The 11,353-nt window shown below is 42.0% G+C and overlaps 1 non-coding gene across 1 annotated transcript; it reads left to right on the forward strand.

Moving 5' to 3' along the window:
* Positions 1-9,966: 9,966 nt before the first annotated feature.
* Positions 9,967-10,073, forward strand: LOC120076949. The gene has a single exon (XR_005481694.1). It is a non-coding gene; the product is annotated as a small nucleolar RNA R71 (small nucleolar RNA).
* Positions 10,074-11,353: the final 1,280 nt, after the last annotated feature.

Here is an 11,353-nt window from a genome sequence, read left to right on the forward strand (position 1 = left end):
TCACCTCCTTCATCGATTCCCAGTGTCGATCGGAGCCTTCGATCGAAGTTAGATCTCGAGAGAGTTAGCTTCTCCGCCCATCCATGCACCACCGGCAGCCTTGACGCACATCCGCTGGAAGCAAAGTTTTGCTTCCAGCTGGTCAGTTCTTTTCCTTTCTTTTTCTATAATGTATTGTATGACATTTTGAATTAAGGGATTAATACAATTGTTTTCAATGCATTTCTCTATTCCTTCGACTCTATCTCCATCTTCTTGCTTAGCATCTTTACTTTCATTGCAACACTTAGTGGGAGTGCTTGGGTATTGCATACTTAATCATGTGGATTAGGGATATTAAGCATGAGCAAACCACCGAGAGGTGTACGTTGCACGAGTATGTGAGTAATCTTACTTGCTTAGTGTAAAGCTGCTGCAACGCCTGTCTATGGGCTAATGCATTGCTTGTCTATGAACGAAGTCAGCAACAATCAACTGCCTGGGAGGGTAAGTGGTTAGACGCATTAAGCAAGGTATGTGTTGTTCACTAGGGATAGTAACAATCTTGCGTCAACCAAGTTCATGCATTTTTTTTTCTTATATTGTGCCCAACATCCCTTTAGAGCTACTCAAGAGAGAGTCTAAAGAAAGAACCTAATGACTCGATAGAGCTAGGTTAGAATCTAGACTCGAGAGAGCAAGATTAGATCGGCATAAGCAAGAGATAGGAACTTAGAGATAAGCTATGTTTGTCAACTCTGCATCGCATGCATCTTAGGAATAGGAATGATGATATGTGGTCGTATTGTTTATGTATCATTGCATAGACAAGAATTAGAGGCTTATGTGTAGGCCCTATAGACACCTCTGCACATACATCGCATGCGTTCTAACAATTAGAAGCCATAACATTCGCGCCGAGAGGTGGTTTACTATTGTATATGAGTTGCATGATTGCATGGCTTACATTGACTAAGGTTCCCTTGTGGTCACTCTTAAGGGTTGCAATGAAAACATCTCCACATTTTATCCATTTCCCCATCCATTTATTTCCTGTCGAGGTTGTCGCATTTCTACCTGTCATGCATATTCTCTTTGCGTTGTCTGTTAGATAGGAGTAGGAGTAGGATTAATTAGCAGCAACCCCTCCATTCTTTTATTTAAACCTCCACATGCACAATCACCACAAACATTTAGTACAAGTCCCTGTGTTCGACCTCAGATTACCTGAGAAAACTTGCATTCATGTTATACTTGGCGTGTACGCAAGAAAACTTGTGGCAGGATGCACGATCATTGGATACATTATTGGCGCAATTTCATTCCAATGCATGACCAATCAACGTATGGTTATCAACGCATATTTTAGGAACATGCATCACATAATGCGTCCAAGGGAAGTTGGGTGTCGAGTAAGATTGACTTCCAATTTCCCGTCATTAAGAGGTGGCAGTCCTCGCGGCAAGCTGTCGTCTCACCGCCCAATCACAAACCATCCCTCGAGTCGCCAGAAAACCTCGGCAAAAGCCCTTAGCAGTTAAACCACTTCAGTTTAAAAGGGGGCAGAGATCAGAAAGCACCCCACTCCCAACATTGTCCTCTGAAAGTGAAAAGAAGAGAAGGGACGATAAGGAGGTGTTTGGGAGTATACTCAGCAACATGGAGAAGGAAGGAGGACTGCTCGAAGCTAGGGTTGTGAACCAGCCACTACCTTCGGAGGAGGAGATGGAGGAAGCATCAAGGAGAAGCACTTTGGCAATCTTGGATCCTAAGGAAACTGTTCAAGCAGAATCATATGAGGGACCCATCAGGGTCGCTTTGGAGGAAGCAGTGTCGGAGAAGCAGCCAGAAGTGGCTGAGGAGAAGAAGAAGAAGAAAAAGATCAAAGAGAAGAGGGCTGAAGAAGATGAGGAAACCCATCAAATCAAGAAAAAAGAAGAAAGGATGGGTGAGAAGAGGGAACGCCGGCGGGAAGAGAGGCACCTGAAGAAGGAGGAAGAGAGGAGAAAGAGGGTTGAGAGCCCAGAACTGAACGGAGAATCCACCTCCTAAGGGGGGATAAGGGGGAGTCAGCACAATTGAGAAAATCAGCGCTACCCGAGGAGGAAACAACGCAAGTAAGATTGATTGCGACTGATGATGGAGAAGATGCAGGCATCACCCCCTTGACGTGGTGTCGCAAGGAGAATGCACCGCAAGGGTCAATAATTGACCCACCAATTTTTCAAGATGCATTAGAAGAGAAGGAGAGGAGAAGAAAAAAGGAGGAAGAAAAGCAAGTGAAAATGTTGTGGGCACAACAAATCATCGTAGAGGTAGTAGAAGAAGAAAATTACAAGATGAGGAGGTGCGCCGCAACAATGAGAGATCAGCAGAAGAGGAAAGAAAAAGGCTCAAGGAAGAACAACGCATTTTACTGGCCTCAGAGCAATTTGAAAGAGAATTTGAGAAAGAAATGAGAGAAGATGAAGAAGAAGAGAGGAAGAAGAAGAAAGAGAAGGAGAAGAAGCGTCGAGCAAACGTTCAGCGCATAAGAGAGAAGAAGGGAAAAGAAATTACAGAGTGGGAGAAGGAAGAACAACGAAAGGCAAGGGAAAGGAAACAAAAGCAAAAATCCCGCCTTGCGTTGACCAAAGAGAAGGGTAAAGCAGTTGTAGAAAGCAGTGAGTCTGCGTTGGCTAAAGGACGATCATTAAGGAAGAAAGAAAATGACGATATGATGATAGAGATGGGATTCTTCCCTGTGCCAACACCACTACCAGACTTGATCACAAGCGTTGTATTGGAGCATGGATGGGAAACATTTTGCCAGTGCCCATCCATCGTCATTCCAAAGGTAGTGTGAGACTTCTACAATGGACGGCTCCATGGCACCAAAGATGCGGTGACCATGAAAGGGGGAGTGGTGCCTTTCAGCGCAAAGGACATCAATGAGTTGTATCAGATGAAGGACATCCCGGATGCATCGGGTAATAAAATCATTGATGATCCCACAGAAGAGCAGATGGAAGATGCGCTGAAGGTATTAATGCAACCAGGCACTCAGTGGTCGGTTTTCTTAAAAGGCATCAGAACCCTGGCGTCCAAGACATTGCTTCCAGAGGCGCGGCTTTGGGTATATTTGGTGAACCGAAAACTCCTCCCGAAATCCCATGACAAAACAATTTCGAGGGATAGAGTCATGGCCGCATACTGCATCGCACGCGACATTCCAATAGACGTGGGCCAGTTGATCGCAAGACAAATTCGAGGTTTTGTGGGGCACCTAAGAGGCCAATATTTCTTTCCTTGGACAGTCTCAAGCCTATGCGTCTCATTAGGTGTGGGTATTGAAGAGGAACCAATGTCGGATGTACATGATCTCATCAACGTCAAGATTTTGAGAATGCTTCTCAAAGATTCCCCACATTGGCCCGAACTTCCACCTAAAAGACCCATGATCGACTTAAATGCGCCGCAACAGCCAAAGCCAAAGAAACAACGCAAGGATGACAAAGAAAGGAAAAATTCCAAGAAGCATCAACGCAAGATCAAGAAACCTTGGATCCTTTGCCTTTGATAATTCGCCCTCCAAGCCCTCATGCAGAACCTTCTCCCTCACTTCCCAAACATTTCACTAACCTTCTCCTTGTTTCTAATTCTCCATCCATATATCCAATAGCTCCATCTTCACCTTCATCATCACCGCAACTTTCCCTTCCATCGCCGCATGTTGATGACCCACACGATTTGGGTGAAGGCACTTCTGCCCAACCCTAAAACGATGATGGCGAAACATCACAGGCACAACCCACCATTGCCTCCTTAGCTGCTGAACTAGCAGATATCCGGTCCCTTCTCTCCCAGCAACATGACTTTTTCTGCCAGAGAATAAATGAGGTAAACGAGCGAGTAGAAGACTTACAACGCAATGCTGCTATGACAAGGCAAGTGATGATCAATATTCAACGCAACATCTATACGATCCACCTGAACCAAAGGCAATTAGCAGAGCGCATCCATGAGTACTTCAACTTTCTGACAACATATCTTCATGGTCCCATGGTGCCTCCGCATTTTCAGCAGCATCTGAATTTCGAAGAAGCTCCTCGCGTACCTCGTCAGAATCCTCCACTAGAACCTCTTCCTCCTCAATAACTTTACAATTTTTTTATTGCGGTCATTCTTTTATTCTTACTTCATTTATTATTTTTATATGTATAGAAGCTAATTCTTTGATTCTTTGTACATGCAAAAATTTTGTATTGCGTTATTTGTATTTCTTTGCATACTCAGTTAATTTTTAATACAACTGAGTAGCAATCCTTTCCCTATGCCTTAGCCTCTTTTTTATCATCCTTTGTCATTATTTACGATATTCTTGATCTTTTATTTTGCATTATTCATTGCGTTGCCATGATGAGTTATATGCATACACTTAGTAGCATTTCCCACACTTTGTATTTTATGACTAACACTTAATTAATTCGTAGCTATAACACTGTTTTACCTTTTATCCTTTAAAATTCTGCTCAAACCTTCTTTTCAAAATTTTGTCTAAGTGTTTGTCTATTCTGTCCAAACAACGCGATGAGAACCTTGTGCATCTTTAAATTTGAGGGTGGGGAAGGTCTGACTAAATGCGATCAAGTAGATGCAGTCATGAAGAATATGCGTTCATTATTATTGTCAAAAAAATTGAAAATAAAATAATTTTTTTCATACAAAACTCCAATGTCAGTGCAAGGGAAATCCCAAAACAATCCCAACTTGATAAGAGTTAAGTCGTGAAAGGAACGTGCTTGTAGTTGGATGTTCGTATGACACCCGTGGGAGCAAGCCAAAACAAAGGTGAGTTTTCAAGAACGACGCAATATGGAAAAAAATGAGAAGAAGAAAAATAAAAGAATATAAGAGACAACTCCTCTGATCGGCAAAAAATATACTTAGTTGAAATTCAAGAGTTAAAGTTGAGATTGGCACACAACAACCATAGTTGGATGTTCGCATGACACCCGTGGGAACAAGTCAAAACGAATGGTGTAACCATGATCAACAGTCTCTAATAAATGACGCAAATTTGACCACCACATCCGGACGCATCGAGTTGTTTTCGCAAGAAGAGGTAAACATTCTTTTTAAAACTAGAAAAGCATTTTTTAGTAGAAATTTGTTGTATAGAAGAATAAAGTAGGGATTTGTTATGAATTATCAAGGATAGAAGGAAATTGTGTTGTTAAGTAATGTTGCCTAGGTGGAGCATTCGGAGCAACCAATTGATGCAAAATTTAGGATAGGAATTTAGCAATATTGCCTTAGTAGAAGATATACCTGAAGACAAGCATATATCTAAATTTAGGGGTGTGATAACTTGTAGAAATACAAGTTATTTATACTGTTTTATTTAGATATTACGGCCAAAAGAAAGAAAAGTTGTGTCGATAGTATAGAAATTGGCTAAGAAATGCGAAAATTATAAATTGTCCTCAATACACCCACTGACACCATTGCGATGGTAGAAAAGAATGTTTCAGCTCTGTTCTGTAGGAAATCAACTCACCGCATGCGTTCCTGGCTCAAAGATAAACTGAACAACGCATCTACGTCACATTGCGCCTGTCAATCAATAATGAAGAGACGATCAAAGCAATGATGGCGCATGCGACAATCGATCAAGAGCTTTGCGATCAACGCAATTTCAACTGCATGCGGTAATAAAAAAACAACACCACATGGGAGCAAACGATCAAAGATGTAAAGAGCAATGCAATTGCAGAGGATTCGGACGCGTGTACAGCTTTCAGTTGTGCATTTATGACAGGAATGATTGTATAACAGAAGGAATATTCACTCCACCATTTCAGGAACTGTCTTAACAATAAAGTGGGGACCACACTGCAAAGAGTTAAAGCTTCGCCTATAAATAGCTTCTGCAATTCCATTGAAAAATATACTTGATACAGGGAGACATGTATGTACTGATCTGAGAGAGAGACTGGTCTGAGCACCTGATCAGAGTAGATCCGGGATAATCAAGAGACAAGGCCGAGAAATGAGTCCTTTCACCCGAATGCGCCCACCATGTTGCGTTGACCAAGTTGCGGTGATCTTTCTTGGGCGAATGTTTGCGAGCACGATCAACGTAAAGCCTTGTGGTAAAGTTGTGCTCGACCAATGAATTCCTATGCTCACAATCTTTGCATTGCGTTAACGCATATTCTGCACAAAAATACAAAAATCAGTAGTTCTAATGCACTGAACGCATACGACTGCAATATTATAGAATTTATGCTTAGTGGACGCAATTTAAAATATTTCATTAACGCATTCCAACATTGTTTATGAACTTCGTACTATGATAACGTGCATTTCTACCCATTATCAGGGCGCATCTGGGTGAAAAGCATAATAAATCACGATGGGATAGAAAGCTGATGACGGTTGATTCCGAATTAAGTTGACAAGCTGCTAACGAACTACTAAAGCAAGTACACTCAACTTTTCATTGACAAATATTTGGCACATCAGACAGAGAATTAATGTCATCCCATCAGTGCAATCATAAGTGAGAATAAGCCTTTCACCCCGAAGCTCTATAAATACCGAAGGCATTCTTTAGTGAAGGAGTTCGTCATGTTTTGTGCAGTTAGATAATTTTCTCCATAGTTAGAAGTAGCCTTGTTCTTAGTTTTTCTTTTATTTAGAAGGTGGAAGTGAGGGAAGTGAGATTGTACCGAAAGATCGTTCCAGTAAACTTGGAAGAGTGTTGGAAGCGTCGAGATAAGATAGAGGGCCAACTCCTGCAGAAGCAAGAACATCTTTTGAACAGAATAGAGTTAACAGTGTAAAAGCCTTGGGAAGTAAGGAATTGCTACTAGGCTCTCTATCCTTATCTTCCATTGTTATTTTGTACTTTGAACTTATCTATAGAAATGGAATTTACTTCTTTATATTTGTTCACTCTCTATTTATTACGCATGAGTGGTGATGCTTGGTTTTATGAAGTGAATTGCGATGGTGAAATTGCATTGAGCACTCAAGTTTCCTCAGCGGAATCCAAGTGTAAACTTCACTGAGTTTCCTGGTAAGACCAGGGTTGAACTTAGGGACTTGTGAAAATAGGTTGCGTTGGAAACCTTGTGTCCCAACACTATGCCCTCTTTCACCATAAAATGGTATTTTAAGCAATTAAGCACCAGATTCGTCTCTTCGCATCTCTTCAATTCTCTAAGTTGGCTAGACAGACTTCATAAGTGTTCCCATAAACAAAGAAGTCGTCCATAAAGATTTCAACAGAGTCCTTGAGATAATCTGAAAAGATGGCCATCATGCACCTTTGGAACGTGCTTGGCGCATTGCAGAGGCCAAACGACATGTGGCGAAAAGCAAAGGTCCCATATGGGCAGGTGAATGTGGTCTTTTCTTGGTCTTCTGAAGCTATCATAATCTGGTTGTACCCGACATAACCATCCAGAAAGCAATAAAAGTCATTTCTAGTTAGACGGTCTAGCGTTTGGTCAATGAATGGCAGAGGTAAATGATCTTTCTTTGTGGCTGCATTCAGCTTGCAGTAGTCCATGCAAATGCGCCACCCAGTGATGGTCCTTTGTGGTATTAATTCATTATTTTCGTTCGAGACTAACGTCATGCCACCCTTTTTCAGCACACACTGCACAGGGCTAACCCACGTGCTATCTGCTATAGGATAGATGATGCCCGCATCTAACCATTTGTGATCTCCTTTTTAATGACCTTTTTCATTGTAGGGTTGAGTTTGTGTTGATGTTTGATCGTTTCCTTGTGGTCCTCTTCAAGACGAATGCGGTGTATATAGTACGCTGGGCTGATTCCTTTAATGTCAGCGAGCGTCTAGCCAAATGCTTGCACATGTTTCCTTAGAATGCTCATCAACGCATTCTTCTGGTCTTCATTGAGCTCAGAGGAAATGATAACTCGCAGCTTCTCGTTCTGCCCAAAAAATGCGTACTTTAAATGATTCGGTAGGGTCTTTATTCTAGTGTCGATGGTTTTTCTAGGGATGGTTGCGTTGTTTTTCTTTCTTCTTTTTCTGTTGGCTCTTCTTCCTAGTTTGCGATCATTTCTTCTTCCTTGCTTGTTTTTGTTATGATTGCATTACAAGCAACAACAGATGCGCTAGCATCCTCTTCTTCATTTTCTTCATCAAACTTTTCTTCTTCAATCAAATTCCGGTCGTCATCTGAGTCATGCAGGTCTTCTTCATCCGGAAACTTCATGGCACGAATTATGTTGAACTTGAGCTTCTGTTCATTGATGCTCAAAGTGATTTCCCCTTTATGCACATCAATCTGAGCATGACATGTTGATAAAAATGGTCGCCCCAGAATGATGGGCACATCTTTGTCGGCCTCATAGTCCAAAATGATGAAGTCAGCTGGTAGGATAAATTTGTCAATGGTTATCAACACGTCCTTCACCTTTCCCTTTAGACTGTCTCTTATACACATCTAGATGTGTATAAGAGACAGCTAGAGAGCTGTTGGCCAGTTGGAGAGTCACCGTTGTGGGCACAAGTTGCCCCACATTCAGCTGCCTAAAGATTGACAGAGGCATCAAATTTATGCTGGCTCCCAGGTCACACAAGGCTTGCCCCTGTCTCTTATACACATCTAGATGTGTATAAGAGACATTGGCCAGTTGGAGAGTCACCGTTGTGGGCACAAGTTGCCCCACATTCAGCTGCCTAAAGATTGACAAAGGCATCAAATTTATGCTAGCTCCCAGGTCACACAAGGCTTGCCCGATGTATAGTCCTCCTATGGAGCAAGGAATAGTAAAGCTCCCAGGATCGCTCATCTTCGGTGGAATTATTGATTTTGAACTTTGTGTTAATGCCACCGTGGCAAACTTACCAACTCCCCTCTTCTTAGTTACCATATCCTTTAGAAACTTTGCATAGGCATACATTTCCTCAATGGTTTCACTGAATGGAGTATTAATATGCAATTGCTTTAACATAGACAGAAAGCGTTGGTACTGTACCTCTTCGTTCTTTTTCTTCCTTAGTCTCTGCGGGAAAGGGGGTAACTGCACTTTCACGGTCCCCATCTCAGTTGACTTTGAGGTCGACGCAACCTCTGGTTCTACTGCTTCTTTTTCTCCTTCTTCTTCTTGTGTCACCACAATTCTGGTTCAACCGCAATGGGAGTTGTCCAACTAAGCTTCTTATTTTCTCCCTCCACAATCTTCCCACTTCGCAATGTCACAACCTGACATTACTCTTTACCTAATCCTCCTGAGGTGCGTGGGAGTTCTGTTGAACTCGGCAGAGCCCCTTGTGGTCTACTCTTTAGCTTACTCACAATTTGACCCATCTATAACACTAGGTTGCGGATGGACGTAACCTGACTTTGAAGCACAGTTTCATTTTTCTCTATGTACTGCTTCAACAGGCTCTCCAAGAAGGATGATTGCGGTGGTTGTGAGCTACTTCCTTGATTGCTTGTCTGAATGTTGTTGCGTAGGAAGAATCCTTGTGGCCCTTCTTTCTATGCCATGGGTTGGAAATTCTGTTGTTGATTCTTCCAAGAAAAATTGGGGTGGTTTCTCCACCCGGGGTTGTAGGTATTCAAAAAGGGATTATTCTTTACAAAGTAAATGGACTGTGGATTTTGCGGGCAATCTTCTATCGCGTACCCGTCACCGCAAGTCGCACACCTTGCGGTGTTTTGACTGATTGCGTTGATTTGCCCATTTTGCGGTGTTGGGCTGCTGATCGCAATTCCCTGGATTAAGTTCATCATTGCGGTCATCTAATTTTGTAGTGAAGCAATAGCACCATTACTTGCGTCATCATCTTTGATTCTCAATCTCTAATCACTCTCTCTCCAATCTTCGTGGTTGTTAGAGATGCGATCCAAGATATTCTTCGCCTCGTCATATGTTATATCAAGCAGACCACCAGCGGCTGCCGCATTGGTAGTGGGATTCAAACCATGATAAAAGATTTCTATCTGAAGGCAGTCTGGCAAACCATTATGTGGACAATCCCTGACCAACCTTTTAAACCTCGCCCAGGCATCGCTAAGCGATTCGTCCATGTCTTGTTCAAAATTTGTAATTAGTTTCCTGTGTCTAGCGTTCTCAGTAGGTGGAAAGTATTTCTTCATAAACTTCTCCACGACCTGTTCCCATGAAGTGACCTCTCCCAGTTTGAGAGAATACGCCCATTTCCTAGCTTGATCACAGAGAGAAAATGGAAACAAAGTTAGTCGAACTTCTTTGGTAGAGATGTTCAGGAACACAAAAGTATTGCAAATTTCAATAAAGCTTCGGAGGTGGGCGTGCGGGTCTTCGCCACGCCTTCCTCCGAATTGTCCTGCAGTCTAGATCATCTGCAGCATCACCGGTTTCATTTCAAATTTGCTTCCATCGAGGGCAGGCCTCATGATTCCTGGAGAGAAATCATAGAGGTTTGACGATGCATAGTCCCTAATGAGTCTATTGTGATCATTTTCCAGTAGGATTGGATTCGCCATGACGTTGTTTTCGTTTGGTGCTTCGTTTCCAAGCTACTCTGTCATCTCTTCTTTATCTAACTGTGGTTATTATTGGCAGACTCTCAGTCTCCATCTAAACATTCTCTCAATCTCTGGGTCATAATTCACCAAAGATTGAGAGTCTGCAAAGAAATCAGAAAAATTACCGTTAGCACACTATTTTGCCGAAGTCCCCAGCAACGACGCCAAAAACTTGATGCTTGGTTTTATGAAGTGAATTGTGGATGATATGCGATGGTGAAATTGCATTGAGCGCTCAAGTTTCCTCAGCGGAATCCAAGTGTAAACTCAACTGAGTTTCCTGGTAAGTCCAAGGTCGAACTCAGGGACTTGTGAAAATAGGTTGCGTTGGTAATTTTTAGGAAAAACTTTGCGGAGACCAAATAAATAAATAGTTGTTGAGGTTTTTGTTTGCGATGATAAAAAAAAATAACAAATGCGACAGAGTTTGAAAAGAGTTGGTAAACGGAAGATACGATGAGTATGCAGTGAACGGGTTGAGAAGGGTTTCGACTAACACTTTCTAGGATGCGTTCATGCTTTGCGATCATGCAACATGCATACAATAGTAAACCATCTCTCGATGCGAATGCTACAACTTCTAATGCTAGAACGTATGCGATATATGCGATAAGTCTATAGGACCTACACATAAGCCTCTATTCTTATTTATGCAATGACAGAATAACACACACAAATAAGGTGACCACATAATATCATTCCTATCTCTAGGATGCCTGCGATGAAGGTTGGTAAACATAGCTTATCTCTAAGTCCCTATCTCTTATTTATGCAGTTTTAATCTTGCTCTCTCGAGTCTAGATTCTAACCTAGCTCTCTCGAGTCTTAGATTTTTT

The sequence above is a fragment of the Benincasa hispida genome, chromosome 4, assembly GCF_009727055.1.
Source record: "Benincasa hispida cultivar B227 chromosome 4, ASM972705v1, whole genome shotgun sequence".
Taxonomy (NCBI): Eukaryota; Viridiplantae; Streptophyta; class Magnoliopsida; order Cucurbitales; family Cucurbitaceae; genus Benincasa; species Benincasa hispida.